The sequence below is a fragment of the Silene latifolia genome, chromosome Y, assembly GCF_048544455.1.
Source record: "Silene latifolia isolate original U9 population chromosome Y, ASM4854445v1, whole genome shotgun sequence".
Lineage (NCBI taxonomy): Eukaryota > Viridiplantae > Streptophyta > Magnoliopsida > Caryophyllales > Caryophyllaceae > Silene > Silene latifolia.
This window is the reverse complement of record NC_133538.1, coordinates 321,215,815-321,233,346: the sequence shown is the minus strand read 5'-3', so window position 1 is coordinate 321,233,346 and position 17,532 is coordinate 321,215,815. Positions and strand designations below refer to the sequence as shown.

Genomic DNA, 17,532 nt, shown 5'->3' with positions numbered 1-17,532 from the left:
ACCAACGCCAAAAATCACCGTTGGCACCACCAATCTTCTACATTTCTCTATTGCTGTATACTCTCTTTTGAGGAATTTCTAAAGCGAGTTATCTTCATCCTGGAATTAATGAAGGAGATGGAGACGTATACAACAATAAAGGAATGCAGTGTAACAAACACCCACACTACCAGAAGCACGTAGTTTGTCTAGAACACTAACCTAATTTCATCAAACCTAAATCAATCACCCCCAAAATTCAACAACCCTAAAATCCCCAAATTCAAATTCAAATGCAATTAACAAAATAAAAACCCAAAAAAAGTACTCGAATAACTTGAAATTCAACAGTATTCAGAGAATTAGAAGTATCAAATGTGGCATTGAGCTTTTCTTTGAGACCATCGTATAAACAACCACCATGCTTTGAATATGATTAGTTTTATGGGAAATGAGTTTAAGGGGTGATGATGACGATACTGGAGGTTGACACCATTTTTGGTGATGAATTTGAATCTTGTGTAATTAAGTGATAATGGCTTGTGACTGAAAATTGACGCCTTTGATTTCTGGATTGATTTTTGAGTTTTGCATTGGTTGAGTAATGGAGGTGTAAATGGTTGATGAAGGGTGAAGGTTGTGACACCCTCATTCATTGCGGAAAAGTAAACACATAATTCTAGATAAAAACTGCATGTATATGTTTGTAATAGGTTCATTTGGGTAAAAACCTGTAATTTTTAAAACCGAAAACGAAACCTGAACCTGTCATAAGAATATCCAAATGGGAAGGTGTCAAACATGCAAGGTCCAAAGTAAATCTCATAAATATAACATTGCTAAAGTCGCGAAACAAAGTTATACAACCCAAATATGAAAAAGGGAGACATATGTCTCTAAAAAGTATATGATATAAAAGTGTTTAAGGGTCACAATAAAATAAATCCAATCTAGGTCCCAAGGTTACTTTGCTCGCTAGCTCGTCCATGTACCCCAAATATGCATCACCTACCTGTCAATCGCATTTTATACAAATACGAAAGCCACAGTCAGTTGGGAGTAACTCCGAGTTCTCCCAGCCACGAAACGCATAGGTAATATAACATGTAAACATAAGAATATGAATATGAACAACACATAGCCTTAGCATACAAATGCATGACAATCATGCTTACCATGTGAACAAGAATATAAACAACACATAGTCCTAGCATGTGAATACTAGACTGACTCATACTACACTATCATGTGAATCACATAACATCCAGGAATCCAAACTCTATCAACCATAGCCGGCTTGCATCTCACCTTCTATGATTCATAGAATCATCAAACAAGAACGGACAATATATATAGAGAGACAGGCATAAGTTCTTAGGACAGTCAATAGTCACTCTGTAACTCGAGTCTATACCACGAGGTAAGGTAAACACCCTAGTCCTAAACCTGCGCAAACCTAGCGACATGCGGAAAACTACCGCATCCAAGACCCATGATAACAACACATGAGTACCCCTAAGGAGTCCACCAAAGGGTTGGTTAGTACTTAAGCTGACCACATACTTCTAAGAGTACGTCAGGAGGTCATACCCTAACTTGGATATAAACCCACCAAGCTAAGACACAAAGGCAATTAAGCGGTGAACATACACTCGTCAAAGACTATAATGGCCTATCTATGGCGAAGGCCGAAATACTCACCTAGGACCTAGTCCCAGCTTGAATACTTTAGCCCACACCACACAAGACAAGTAGGACACCCAATTAACCATAAGAGGGGCAAAGAGTCCAAACTTGCAGACACAAATGATCATACACACCCTAGCATATGAAAGGCTATGCAAGAGCATATTCAGCTGACAATCCAACAATATCTCCAATATCAATAATAATCCAAATTCCAGCTAACCAACAGTACCATAATCCATGAGAATAAGCTAAAAGGGCAAAGAGGCAACAAGACTCAAGCATAAGGCATCCAAAGCATCCTACAACCAACATGTGAAATGATAATCACCAATATCAAGGCATCAACATAAAACATCCAATAACAACCAATCTCACCTCAAAGACAAACCCTCGACCCTAGTCCCGCGACGGGTCATCGGTCAAATCGAGGCTGACCGATCCGATTTAAACCTAGCTTGACCAAACTCATTTGGTCAAATTGGCCCAGCTCAGAGTCTTGGCCTACTTTGGCCCAAATCACAAAATTCATCAGAATATATTTTCATGTCATTTCCAATTTCTATCATGTGAGAAACTATCAACATAAGGAAATATATTCCAACTTAGAAAATATCCAATTCAATAAAATTCTCGCATAATAATGATTACGCACATGCCAAAAATACCAAAATACATAAATACGCAAACAAAAGACCCAAAACATCAAACAATAGACCCAAGACCCGACCCAAAGTGACGGGTCAAAGTCCGGGCAGGACCCACCGGGCCTGCCGGGCTGTTTTGGGTGGTTTTTCCGCCCCTTTTCCCTTTTTCCTACCAAAATCCGTTTCAAACTCAATTTAATACCGTCTCAAGCAACAATCAACAATACCCATTCGTTTCAATACTCAAGTATATGAAATAACTACAAATTAGTAAACTTTAACAAATTAGTCATGTGAAAAACGAAACTAACACATTATCAATCACCTAAACACTTAACAAACAACAAACACAACAACTATGTGACATTAAATCGTCGAGTAACTCGGAATAGTTACCTTAAGCTAGCAAAGAGACAAGTAATAACTTGAGAAAGCTTCTAAAACCCAAAATTACTCTTCATCTTCAACCGCATATGAATCACCTAACTCATCTTCAAATTCTTCACCTATAAGAACAACAAATACACAATTATTAAGCTTAAATTCGAACCCTAAAAAGATGAGCCTTAAAACAAAATTGGTGGAAATGAAAATAAAGCTTACTAGGAGATGAGGATTGAAGAGAGGATTCCAAATATATAAGTTTTATGCAAATTGGTGGAGAACTGAAGGATTTATGGTAGTTTTAGGGATTGTAAGGAGGTTATTTTGAGAGGAATTTGGTGTTTGATGAAAGGAAGAGAGAGAGTGAATTATGGAGGAAATGAAAATTGAAAGAGGAGACCAAAAGGGGGGATGGCCGGTCAAGGAGGGCATGGGGAGGTGGTCAATTGTTTACGTTTTGGGTTTGCTTCGACGGTAATTAGAAATATTCGTCGAACGCGATTTCCGAGAATATTAAAATTCTTAAACACGATTTTACTAAAAGATTAAGTACTCATAAGCCCAATATCCAAACTGATTTACCCAACGACCGTAAAAAATGGGAAAATCCCAATATTACGACTTTTATCAGAAATTTATTTTATCAAAGTAAAAGGTTTAAATATGGTTTAAATTACTTTTAAACATTTCTAAACTATCAAAAGTGATTACATTACTTCAAACTAAAATAAAATTATATTTTATCAAATTATTATTATTTCGAATAAATTAATATTAAATTAAAATGGATTAAAATATTACCTTTAAAATATACTTCCTCCATTTTTTAATGATGTTCCCATTTATTGAATATATGTGAGGAGTATTTTAATAAAATGGGAACATCATAGAGATATGGAGGGAGTAATAAAGGTCTTCAAATTTACGGGGTGTTACAAAGTTGGTTGGTAGGGTTGATGGCTTGAGGTACTGGAGTGGTGGTGGGTGGTGGACTAGTGGGTGGTGACGAAGGAGAAAGGAGGAGGTCTAAAAAATAAAAGAAAGGGGATGACCGGATGATTTACCTGATTTTGGAGGTTAAAAACGGCCTAAGTGCAATACGAGTAAATGAGTGCACTAACATGGTTTATTATGAGATTAAATGGAGTTGGGATTATTATGATAAAATTACCAATAGTTTGGATTATTCTTATCAAATAACCCTTTTTCTAATGCAGGCCTAAGAACAAATGATAAGACGTTAATTAGAGAAAAAATCTTAAAAATATATTATCAGGATTCAGGAATTGGGGTGCAAATTACTGCCTATCATAAAGAATAAAATAAAGAATAAAAGAGGGTAAACAACTGGATGAAACGGAGGAAATTATGTACTTAATGGACATAAATATGTTGTCAAGAGTACAATTTCACGATACTCGATATCGCTCGTATATTTTTGAGAAATGTATTGAAGACTAAATAGAGTATATCAAATTATATTACTCGTCGTATTTACTTTGCTTATGTAATTGACAACTAGTGTAGCTCCCGTGCAAATGCACGGTATTTTAGATAAGATATTAGAGAATTTGACAATTAATTAAACTAATGCAGATTACCTCAATTTCAAACAATGGTAGATAGGGATGTCAATTATGGCCCAAACCAAACCGACCCAAAGGAAAACATCTGATCCAAACCCAACTCTTAATAACCCATACCCGATCCACTATTTAAAAATCCAATCCAAATTCACAATTAAAAAACCCGAACCAAATCCAAACCCGATCCAATCGTACCTGAACCAAATCAAAACCCGATCCATTCGTACCCGAACCCGATCCAATCAAATATTTTTGATAACTTAGGCTTTATTGTACTTGAAATTTCAATTTTATCATATAAAATGAACTTTTTATATAGTCAAGTCAAGTATTAGATCGGATTTTGGATTATATGGTGGATCGGGTATGGATTTGGAGCGGGTATGGATTCGGAAAAAGTATAATGGATTGGGAATGGATTTTCAAATTTTGGATATGGATCGATGATCCACTAAGTTAGTGGATCAGGTTTGGATCTTGCAAAACCCGATCCAACCCGATCCATTACATTCTATAATGGCAGAGAGTTTGTATATATAATTTCCAAGGAGATATTTTATTAGCCTTATTTACGTAAAAGGTAAACAATAATTGATGTTAATTGTTATAAAATTAAGAGATAAATATTGTTTAATAGTAAATATATATAATGAACACTAATTAATTAGAAAATAAATATTGTCAAGTAGAATATCACTTAGGCGGAAAATTTAAGCGGGAAAATTTGGAGATGTGTTAATCTTGTTATATAGGGGATTCTTATGAATTAATGGATTCTTCTTCGCACAACGAGTCAAATTAAACAAATTTTAGATTCTCAGATAGATTTATCGAGAAGCTAAGATTCAATTTTTTTTGAATCAATACTTGATTATATTCTTAAAGTTTGAGTTTCTATCATTTTATGCAACTAAAGGTGACCACCGGATCTAAAATTCATATTCTACAACATCAAAACTAACGAGGCCTATCTTAAAAAAAAAAATGAACAAATTACTCTACAAAAAAAATGCTTTTTTGGGCATTAATAAACTAGTATACTAGTATATTCCGTATAATTTTTTTTTTGGGGGAATGACCTACCATAAAGTTTAATAATTCCATGCTTTTACCCTAAAAAGTGTTGGGGCTGGTGTCCTTTACAGTTAGTGCAAGGACTTATAAATCTCTAAAAGGATCAAAGGGTATACTTTTGTATCATAATCAGTTGGTCCACGTTTATCAATAACGGTTGGCTTGCTAGATAAGTTTGACGTTATTGTCATACAGATGGCGGTGATCAACTGGTCCCTAAAAGTCACACCTATAGGATACGTTTGAGAGATGTGACGGTATGAAAATACAGTCATGTTGATGCCAGAAAATTGACTAAGCAGTTAGTCCGAGTTATTTGACTAGTAATTAGTCAAAAATGCGATGTTGAGATATTTTATTTAATACGGATTGAATAAAATGGGCTAAGGCTTAATTAAATGATTAATTCGTAAATTAAATATAAACGATTATATTTAATTAATGTATATTGAATTAATTATACAATATTGTCTTTGTCGGACATGTATTAATAATTCAACTAATCCGTGTCATTAGTTGATGTTTTAATAACCGATAACCGATGACGATTTATAATAAAGACCGCGTCATATACATTTTAGCATCGGACCACGAGTTAAAATAAGGAGAAAATGAAAGCCCATTTCCTCCTCTTCCACTCGGTTTGGCCGAACCAAGCAAACAAAAGAGAGCTCTCTCTCTTTTGTAACCTAATTGTTATTCATTTGAAAAATCATTTAGGGTTTTGAGAACATTGCCTCTCAAAATTCAGATCTCACATCGGAAAAACTCACATAACAACTCTCTCAATATTGCAAGTCAATTAGAGAGTAATTCTAGCACAAGGGCATAGTCTCAGACGGTCTTGGGTGCAACGATTAGGAGGAAATCTACTTTGATTTTTGTTCATTACGCCGCATTTCAAAGGACCCGAGGTTGATTCTTAATCTTTATCGTTTCATTGTTGTTTTTCGTTTATGACAATAAATTGCATATAAAATTTGCGTTATAGTCCTAATTTTATAGGGTATTATATCTGGATCTTACCCCTCAAGTGGTATCAGAGCGAGGCCACGTAAATTTTTCTATGTGTTTTTCATCAAACGATATTGAATCGATAATTTTTGCATAAAAAAACGTGAGGCATCATATTTTTTTTGTCTCGGCTGGTTTAAATTTTTTTTACACGGCTGAATTTTTTTTGTGCATTGGAAATCGTGCCTTGTGACGATCTTCTGTTTTGTTTTCGATTTGTTCTTTGCGTATTGTTCTTTTAAACGATAATTATAACAATATGTGAAGATCATGTCAATTGTAATTTTGCTTTAATACGGATTATGTTCAATTTACAATTGTTTGTTAACAAATCGATTTAGTTTGTTTTGTTGAGGCTCTCGTTTTTTCCAGCCGCTTGAATTTTTTTTTTGGCCTTTTGAGCTCTCGGCATTAGCTCCAAAATAAAAAAAAATAAAAAATTTTTTTTACTGGTACTGTTCACGGCAGACGTGAAGAAAAAAAAAATTGTTTTTTTTTTTGGCCTTAACATGTGCATAATACGGATCTTATGCATTCGCTTAATAGTGAAACGGTTCACTCACGTACCATTTAGTTATTTTAAAACAATTTAAAGTAACGGATTATGATGAATTAAAATTAAACTGATAGAAGCGGTTTTATCACATAATTTTAATTATCTTTGGTGGTTTGGATTAATTTTAACATAATTACGGAATTATGTCACGAATAAATTTAATTTTTAGTTGATGCATTTTTTTTATCGTTATTGTTGAATGCCTTGAATGCTTTTTATTACGTATTTATTCTTTTTTACAAACGGTTGTAACTTAGTGTGGCCTTAGTAGAACGTGTTACCGTAATGATGGAACACGGTCGTGGTTGTATTTTGAGATCTCGTATCTCCATTTTTATTTTTTTGTAATTACAGTTTTTATTTAGAATGTAAATAGGTTTATATTTTGTAAATTTTAATTGTAATTTTGAGAAGACTAAAGATGGAGATCGGATGCTCACTCCCGCTGCATGGACAAAGATGGAACATCAAGACAGCTTCTCGGGTCCAACGGTGGATTCCAAAGTTGTATTATGTTTTTTTTTTACTAGGATAGGCCACACTAGGAATTTTTATTTACGTTTTGCATTCTTTCATTTATTTTTCGTAACGATAGATTGCATCATATTCCGCCTAAAAACCAAACCACCTAATAATTGCATGAAAACTGACTCATATAGAGGTCACGCGTTAGTTTTCTATGACATTCTTATGTCACACGATCAAGTTTAAGCCATCACCTAAGTTAATTCATTCACATAATGCTAGTTATTCGTTCACTTAAAATGAATTAAAACTAAGTTGATGGGATCTTCCTCGTATAAACAAAAATTGAGAACAGTCTTTATAGGTCAAACTCCAATGAATCCCTTCTTCGTCGGTAGGCATAATATGACCCCTTCTACGTCGGGTTAGTTGGAACTGATTGACTTATTTTATCTCAACACCATGGTCACTCGTACGATCCTGTGATTATGGTGGACTATAGATAGGATTTACGGAAATCTATCGACCAAGAGTTCATACGGAAGAACTAGCTAAACAGTTGGCTTATCAATTTACGGAAATTGAGTCTTGGGATCACTTGTATTATTCTTGAGGGAGATCAATTATGCAAGTCCAATGAGTCTACACGATTAAAATGAATTTTAATAGACTTAAATCACCTCGATGAGTTACTTATTTCGTTTTTGTTTTTCTTTCTTTTTCAGCGTAGATCACGTTTTTAAAGCGCTAATAACATAATGGTGGCATCCTCGATGACCCAATGCCAAGTGCCACATTGGACCGTGAGTCCCGGCTTCGGATCTTTATGAATCGGATGAATCAGTCCACTAGGCGAAGAATGATGGATCAAACTTCGCGGAATGGGAAGCGGCATTACGGAATGCCGCCACCGCCGACGGGAAGCTCAAGTATCTCGATCGAGCCCCTTTCGCCCCCCGGGCCCCACGGCTCGAGTTAACGAGGTCTCCACGTATAGCGACTTCGTCATGGAAGCGGGTGCGATTAAAAACGTACTCATTTTTGCAATGGAATCCAATTTGCATAAACGCTTCATAGCCCAAGGTGAAAACAAGATTTTCACCACGCTCACCAAGGAATTCTCGAAAGCACCGAGAATCGTGACCTATGAGCATACCACTCGCTTCTTTGATGCGAGACTCGAAAAGGCCAACCGGTTAGCCCACACATTCTCGGCATGATTGAGAATGTCGAGAGACTGGAGGCGCTTGATTGTAAAATCAGCGAGAACATTGTTATAGACCGCATGCTTCATTCACTCCACGATGGTTTTGCGCTCTTTAGAGCGAATTACTATATGAATGATTTGAAGAAACGTCCCCATGAATCGCACTCCCTTCTCGTATGCACCGAGAAGGACATGAAGTTCGAGTGGGAGCTCGAAACGAGGATGTTCTCGTTGTGTCAAACAAGGGCAAGGGTAAGGGCAAAGCTCAAGCGAGACCTATTTGTAGGTAAACCGAAGTTTAAGAAGTCGGGATCGGGTAAGAGTGGGCCTGGTGAGGCAAGTAACTCATCAGGCGCGATAAAGAGCAAAACCGAAAACATGGAATGCCATCACTGCCACAAGATTGGGCATTGGAGGCGCACATGTCTGTTTATCATGAGGACATAAAAGCGGTCGCGTTAAACCTGTTGGTATGTCTTCTTCTTCTACTTTTATTCATATGATTGAGATTAACCACGCAAGTTACGGAACTTGGGTACTAGATACTGGTTGTGGTTCTCATCTCTGTAATCATGTGCGGGGGCTCGAAACATCGAACCCCTCGTAAAGGGTGAGGTGGACTGCGTGTCGGGAATGGAGCACGAGTGGCTGCCGTCTCAAGGGGAACATATGTGATCCAGCTTCCTAGCGGATTTGAGTTATTTTTATATAACTGCTATTATGTACCCAGTCTTTCTAAAAATATTATTTCAGTTTCTGCACTTGACAAACTTGGTTTTTCATTTGTAATAGAGAATAATTCTTGCATTTTCTCATTACACGATATGATTTATGGCAAGCCAATCTCCATGAACGGAATTTATGTTTTAGATCAGACCACTGAAATATTACACGTAATGAATAAAAAGTTAAAGGTTGGTGACAAAGATCAAACGTATCTATGGCACTGACGTATGGGACACATCAATGAGAAACGCGTAAAACAGCTCCTAAAGAATGGAGCTATCTCGGCCTTTGATTTTCAATCATTTGGCACGTGTGAATCATGTCTCATCGGTAAGATGACTCGAATTTCCTTCAAAGGTGTTGGAATGCGCGCTGCTGACCTATTAGGACTCATACATACGGATGTATGTGGGCCTATGTCAATCACCGCACGAGAAGGCTATAGGTATTTCATCACTTTCACGGATGATTTAAGTAGATATGGCTATGTCTACTTAATGAAGCACAAAAGTGAATCCTTTGAGAAATTCAAGGAATACCGAGAATCGGGTACAGAACCCACGGGCAGAAAGATTAAAACACTGCGCTCGGGACCGTGGTGGCGAGTATCTTTCTCACGAGTTTGATCAACACCTTAAGGATTGTGGGATTGCCCTACGATTAACTCCACTGGAACACCTCGGTTGAATGGTGTGTCCGAACGGAGAAATCGAACACTACTTGATATGGTTCGATCCATGATGAGTCACACCGTGTTGCCCGACTCATTATGGGGTTATGCTCTCTTCATCGTTGCTCTAATACTTAACCGAAGTCCGTCTAAAGTCATTGACAAGACTCCATATGAACTATGGAAGGGAACGGTCCCTAACTTGTCCTTTATACGGGTTTGGGGCTGCGAGGCTTATGTCAAGTGGAGACACGAGGATAAGCTCGGCCCGCGATCGGTCAAGACATACTTTATAGGTTATCCTAAAGGAACACTTGGTCATTACTTCTATTCGCCAACCGAACAACGTGTTTTTGTTGCGGCTAGTGCGACATTTTTAGAGAAGGAATTTCTCGAGAATGCAAAGAGTGATAGAACCTTCGACCTATCGGAGATTCCAGAACCAAATACCGAGCAACCATTGGAGGAACCAATTCCTTCAATCCCGGCTGCGGTGAATATTCCTGAGGAACCTAGGAGGTCGGGAAGAGTCTCTATTCCTCCAGGACAGATACATTGGTATGGTCGAGGAACATGACATAGATGACATTCTACTCTTAACGAGTAGTGAACCCGAAACCTATAAAGGTGCCATGACCGATTCGACTCAAAGCTATGGCTTGAGGCCATGCAATCCGAGATGGACTCCATGTATGAGAACAACGTATGGGATCTTGTCGACTTACCTGCTAAGGTTCGTCCCCTTCAATGCAAATGGCTTTACAAGATAAAGCATTCTGTGGAAGGTCAACAAGATATCTATAAAGCACGACTAGTTGCTAAAGGTTTCACCCAAGTGCCAGGTTTGCACTACGATGAAATTTTTGCACTCGTAGTCATGTTGCGTTCCATTCGGATTATCTTAGCGATCGCCGCTTTTCATGACTATGAAATTTGGCAGATGGATGTGAAAACCGCCTTCTTAAACGGCTTTTTGGAGGAAGAGTTGTACATGGTACAACCCGAAGGTTTCATCGATCCTGAACATCCTAAGAAAGTATGCAAGCTTAAGCGTTCCATTTATGGACTTAAGCAAGCATCTCGGAGTTGGAATCATCGCTTCGACCAAGTGATTAAAGAAAATGGATTTACTCGATCGGTCGAGGAACCATGTCTTTATATCAAGTCGAGTGGGAGCAAGATTGTCTTCCTAATATTGTATGTCGATGACATACTCCTGATTGGGAATGACATACCTCTCTTAACTCCGGTGAAAGTATGGTTGAAAAACCATTTCCGGATGAAAGATCTGGGTGAGGCACAAAGAATTCTAGGCATCCGTATCTATCGAGATAGATCACGACGGATGTTATCTCTCGATCAGAGTCTTACATAGACAAAATCCTAGAGAGATTCAGCATGACTAACTCCAAAAAGGGTTTTCTTCCTATGGCTCCAGGGGTGCATTTGAGCAAGTCTCGGGCACCGGAGACAGGAAGAGAAAGAGCGCATGACACGGATTCCTTATGCCTCGGCTATAGGATCAATCATGTATGCCATGATATGCACACGTCCGGACGTAGCATATGCATTGAGTATGACAAGTCGATTCCAAAAAGCATCCGGGTGAATCACATTGGATGGTGTCAAGAACATTCTTAAGTACCTACGGAGGACTAAAGATTGGGCATTGACTTATGGAGGCGATCAAAAGCTATGCGCAACCGGTTCCGCAGATGCTAGCTTCCAAACGGATCGAGATGACTCGAAATCTCGATCGGATTCGTTTTTACTCTTAATGGCGCTGCGATCGGTGGAAGAGTTCCAAACAAAGTGTTACAGATTCTACGACCGAGTCCGAGTACTATGCCGCGTCCGAAGGCCGCAAAGGAAGTGATATGGATGCGTTAATTCTTACAAGGACTATCTGTAGTGCCTAGTTCGAATGACCCGATCACCATCTATTGCGACAATAGAGGTGCCATCTTCCAAGCTAAGGAGCCAAAGTCTAGCAACAAGTCTAGACATGTACAACGGAAAGCTCATCTAATCCGAGATTACGTGGAGCAAAAGGAAGTAGTGATAGAAAAGATTGCTCTGAGATGATAACATAGCAGATCCTCTCACTAAACCATTACGACAAGATAAGCATGAAGGGCACGTTAATTCCATGGGAATTAAACGTGTTCCTAAGTTGTAGTACTCTTTTATGGATTAGATTCATTCTCTTTTGTACTCTATACGACATCATCGTTTTGATATTTATATATTTTGTTTTTCATGTGGATTTGTACGACAAATTTTGAACACCACAAAGTGAACTGAACAAACATTATATTTTTGGTCCTTAATTGCCCACGTGAGCTGATAACTCAAGGTAATTATTTTGTGACGTTGGTTGATGGTGGGTTCAACGAGCCATAAGTCAAAAGGTTGACTGACCAATCACAGAGGCGATTTATACGGATATCTCGTAGGACACAATTGTGACATCGACGTGGAGTCCTATATGTTTTATAACATTCGGTGCCCGGTCGTGGATAGGACCTCCATGGTGATCCTAAGAGTCGATTCTTTTGACTATCGACTGTCTCTTGAGATTAAGGCAGATTTTGGGTGACTTTGGTTTCTTTCTCACGGTCATCCGTAACAGGGGACCAAGTAGATTTTTTCTGGGTCATTTCATGCTGTGCGTAGTTCGGAAGGAGTCGAGTTGAAGGAAATATTCAGCCTTTATCAGGTACTCGATATTTCTCAGGGCCACTCGAGGAGTCAGAATCGAAATGCATGGCCATGCTCGAATACGAATTCGTTTTATCAGTTGAGTTACTCTCTAGTCGGGGAAACCACTCTAGATACAGATCGATTGTAAAATACGACCTTTGCGGATCCGGATCTGCAAATTGTTTTACATTGAGTGGGAGAAATTTTAAATGAATATGAGAATCGGTTATCGCACATACACTTGTACGGACAAGTGGGAGTTTGTTGAATTTGTGTCCTCCGTTAGTGCGGATAACGTCATTGCACATACACTTGTACGGACAAGTGGGAGCTTGTTGGGGCTGGTGTCCTTTATAGTTAGTGCAAGGACTTATAAATCTCTAAAAGGATCAAAGGGTATACTTTTGTATCATAATCAGTTGGTCCACGTTTATCAATAACGGTTGGCTTGCTAGATAAGTTTGACGTTATTGTCATACAGATGGCGGTGATCAACTGGTCCCTAAAAGTCACACCTATAGGATACGTTTGAGAGATGTGACGGTATGAAAATACGATCATGTTGATGCGAGAAAATTGACTAAGCGATTAGTCCGAGTTATTTGACTAGTAATTAGTCAAAAATGCGATGTTGAGATATTTTATTTAATACGGATTGAATAAAATGGGCTAAGGCGAATTAAATGATTAATTCGTAAATTAAATATAAACGATTATATTTAATTAATGTATATTGAATTAATTATACAATATTGTCTTTGTCGGACATGTATTAATAATTCAACTAATCCGTGTCATTAGTTGATGTTTTAATAACCGATAACCGATGACGATTTATAATAAAGACCGCGTCATATACATTTTAGCATCGGACCACGAGTTAAAATAAGGAGAAAATGAAAGCCCATTTCCTCCTCTTCCACTCGGTTTGGCCGAACCAAGCAAACAAAAGAGAGCTCTCTCTCTTTTGTAACCTAATTGTTATTCATTTGAAAAATCATTTAGGGTTTTGAGAACATTGCCTCTCAAAATTCAGATCTCACATCGGAAAAACTCACATAACAACTCTCTCAATATTGCAAGTCAATTAGAGAGTAATTCTAGCACAAGGGCATAGTCTCAGACGGTCTTGGGTGCAACGATTAGGAGGAAATCTACTTTGATTTCTGTTCATTACGCCGCACTACAAAGGACCCGAGGTTGATTCTTAATCTTTATCGTTTCATTGTTGTTTTTCGTTTATGACAATAAATTGCATATAAAATTTGCGTTATAGTCCTAATTTTATAGGGTATTATACGGATCTTACCCCTCAAAAAGATGCATACTCCTGGTTTATCTCGACCATCAATGGTGTTGTGTGCCCTAATCTTTTGTTATTTTAATTAAGGAGGGGGCAACAAAGTTGTCATATGGAAATAATATTTGGAGACATAATCATTACAATTTTACCACTATACTACAGAAAAGCTACTACAAGGTAAGTGGCTTTCTCTCTAAATACCTAATCTGATGATAAAGATATCATTGTTGAACAAGATTATTAATATCGAGTCTGATCTGATAAATAATCTAGCTGCCCTTTTCTTCCTTCCGGGTACCCTCCTCCATATGTACTCTAGCTTAGTCAAATTGTAATACCCCGTAATTTAATAATGATTTATGAGAATAATTTATATAATTTAAATAATTAATTTAATAGTATTTATAATAATAATTATAATTGATACGGTAATTAAAATAATAAATAGATAAGTGAAGACGGGAAATTGGATTGTGTAATAAGGGCATTGGGTCGTGTGCCATAAAGGTGTTGGGCCGGCTACATGGTTCGAGTTGGTGGGGTAATCGGGAATTATAATAATAATAAGGGGTTGTTTGGTTCATGAGGGAATTAATTTCATGTAGGAAGTAGAAATTCACATGAATTGAGTTCCTACATGTAATTCATGGGAAATACCCAAAACTTATTTGGTTGCCATCAAGGAATTGACACTTCCCATGAAATAAATTCCTGTATGTTGTTGGGTTAGATAACTCAATTCCTATGAATTTTTGTTGTAAATACTATTTTACCCTTTTGCTAAAATTTATTACTTAACTCTTAATTCATATATAGGACATACAAAATTTGATCTTAGCTTACAAGATTTAACAACATGAAAAAAATGACTATGTTCGGATGTTCCCATTTATTATCAGAAAATCTAATAAAAATAAATGAAAGTAGTTTAAATTATAAAAAACTATGTTCCAAATTAGGACTTAATTATAACACGATCTTCAAAAGAACAACATAACCTTTAAAAGAGTTCTATTAAACCAACTCAAAACATAATAATCCGCAAGTTTGTAATCCAATGTCTCGAGGAGAAGTGAGTTATCAATTATTCGCATGATCAGGAATCAATAAGCCTTGCACATAAACAAATTAGAAATCATCTGGAAGGCTGAAAAAAAAAATCAACTTCAAGGGGGTTTGTAGCGATTTGTTTTGATGCTAATATAACTTGAGTGGGAGTTAACCTTTCAATCTTCATTATCTCTGAAGTTACTTGCATTCTTCGATCGGTTGACTCAGACTCGTGTTTAAAACAGTTAGCAAGTCTTCCCATATGTTCACACCTCACCGCATATGATATATATTCACATCGAATTAGCTTGGGGAGATGATAATGTTACACCTAGTTTACCAATCCAATCTGACCTATAGCTAATCTGAACTTCACTGGACCCGACCCTTACCCACCCCACCTTTAAATGGCTGAATCCGAGTTGACCCTAAATGACTCATCGGAAACTGCAATTATGTTTATCTACCCAACTAACGATGGACCCTTTAATACATGCCCCAACTCGGACACAACTGGCCTGACAATAACATGCATAAATACCGGTAGTGAAATCTATTCAAATAAACTGATGCTAACTGACCCTGCGAGTATGCAGCTGATCCGCTTGTGATGTTTATTTGTAAGCCATTAGCATGAGCAGAAGCTTAAAGCTTTTTTCACTTGTTTTGTTCGTTTATCAATTTAGGTACTTTACTCCCTTGGTCACAAATCAAAATTAAGATGGGCATATCCGTCTTAAACTTAAGACGAGTCAAATGGAAGGGATAGGACAAAAGGAAAGCTGTCCTAGCGAATAGTTTACACTTGCTTTGATTTGTGAGGGGAAAGAAATAAAGTAATGGTATTGACTCGGATGGACAAGTACTACTACAAAGAATGACAGGACAATATAAAAAGGATGAAACACGAAGTATGACAAGCAGATGAGTTTATCACAATTAAAACTAGTGAAAAGCAACTAACTTTAACAATCATAAATGGGTTAATTGATTACCAATACGAAGTATGACAATCATAAATGGGTTAATTGAAACACGAAGTATAACAAGCAGATGAGTTCATGATTAGTTGTTTTTTATGTACCATAGATTATAGTAGCAAAAGAAAATTAACGAGATAGCAAAAGGGAGTGGGGGAGAGAGAAAGAGAGAGAGTACCTGTTGAAGTGATGATGAAAATTGCACAGGAGGAAAAAAAAGTTGTGTGAAGACCACTTCTTACATGATGTAGGAATTAGAGTTCATATGAACTCTAGATTCCTCCATTTTTTAAAAAATTGGGTAACCAAACAAGAGCCTTAAATCCCAATCACAATTCATGTGATTTTGGAATTCCTGTGTTTTTATGAGACAACCAAACAACCCTTAATAATAATAATAATAATAATAATAATAATAATAATAATAATAATAATAATAATAATAATAATAATAATAATTAATAGTAATTCCTATAATAATTAGAATAAGTCAATGGTTTCCTAATTGGCCTCATATGCTCTCTAAATCTGGACTATAAATACATAATAAATCTAAAAAGTAATTCATAAAAGTAGAGGAAGGAGATTTAGAATACGGAAGAGCAATTAAGCGATAAAAGTAAGACCGTCTTATAGTTTAATGTATCGATTTTATAACTTATATAACTCGTAATTTAGACGACCTCTAGACTAGCCGTGACCTTGACACTTACCGTGGACCACCAGGGAGTGACCGTTGACCATCGTTGACTACCGTTGACCGAGGGAGTGGGGTGTTTGCAGGGGGTTTTTGTGGTAGTCGTGTTTCGCAATTCACACGGGTTATGAACCCTTTTCTTTGACTCGTCTAACCTGGGCTTGGTAGGGCTGGGTCATGGGGTCGAGTCGACCACCGTGGGTAGTCAGGGGTGGTTAAGGGTGGTGGTTTGCGTAGGTGGTTGGCCGGATTTCGCATAAAATAGGGGAAGACAGGGGTATGCCTGTGACCGTCTTAAGACGACTGCCATGGCCGTGTTGTTTGACTAAACGGGGAGAGGGGACCACCCCTACAGTCACCGTGACACAGTGGTGTCAAAGGTGGTGGCCAGAGGTGGTAATGGTGGCTGTGGTGGTGTTGGCGAGGGGTTTTTTACACGGCGTTTGTCGATGTCGGATTTTCGGCAATTAGTAATGTTCGTGATTGTTGTTGCTAGGGCGTGATTGTTGAGGGTTGTGGGGACAGTTTGGCTGGTGGTTGGAGGTTGCTGGGGTGTGTCATGGTGCAGGGTAGTGGCAGTTGGGTGAGTGGTGTCGCTAGGTGGCAAGTGGTGTCGGGAATAGTGGGTGTAAAAGGGGGTGGTGAACACGGGTTATGGGTGTGTATGATGGGTCGTTTTCAAATTGTTTCAGGGGTTTGTATGGTTGGGTAATGGGGTGATTCATTTAATTAGTGAGAAGAGTTTTTACATAATAATAATTCATATGGGAAATAATTAATATAATTAAATTGTAATTGATTAAAT

At 37.5% G+C, this 17,532-nt stretch overlaps 1 long non-coding RNA gene across 1 annotated transcript; it reads right to left on the bottom strand.

The window, feature by feature from the left end:
• Nucleotides 1-910: 910 nt before the first annotated feature.
• Nucleotides 911-16,265, bottom strand: LOC141634380 (uncharacterized). Its single transcript, XR_012539107.1, has 3 exons — nucleotides 16,209-16,265; nucleotides 2,709-2,818; nucleotides 911-991 (listed from the first exon to the last, which is right to left on the bottom strand). It is a non-coding gene; the product is annotated as an uncharacterized LOC141634380 (long non-coding RNA).
• Nucleotides 16,266-17,532: the final 1,267 nt, after the last annotated feature.